At 44.5% G+C, this 265-nt stretch overlaps 1 protein-coding gene across 1 annotated transcript in view; it reads left to right on the top strand.

The window, feature by feature from the left end:
- LOC118411628 overlaps nucleotides 1-265 on the top strand; it is a 38408-nt gene that overhangs the window by 16553 nt on the left and 21590 nt on the right. The gene's annotated exons all lie outside the window — the stretch shown is intronic.

Raw genomic sequence — 265 nt, 5'->3', positions numbered from 1 at the left:
AACCGCCACCTGCAAACTACCAGGATTGTCTGAAGATGGCGGAAGAGATCTTTGACTCGGCAGAAGCGAAAGACAAAGAACTGGTGAGCATGGTTTGGGAACTCATAGACTCACCGATTACTAAATCTTGATTAAACGTCACACTTAACCACGGCACTCTGATTCTGAAGCCAAAGCAATGATTGTAGTCTCTACCAGTATCCGCAGGTTGCTGGAAAAACAGTAGAAATTTGCCAAATAAGACAGAAAACACGCCAGAGGAGTT

This window comes from Branchiostoma floridae, chromosome 3, assembly GCF_000003815.2.
Source record: "Branchiostoma floridae strain S238N-H82 chromosome 3, Bfl_VNyyK, whole genome shotgun sequence".
Lineage (NCBI taxonomy): Eukaryota > Metazoa > Chordata > Leptocardii > Amphioxiformes > Branchiostomatidae > Branchiostoma > Branchiostoma floridae.
Note: the sequence above shows the minus strand (reverse complement) of the source record. Positions and strands in the feature narration are given on the sequence as shown.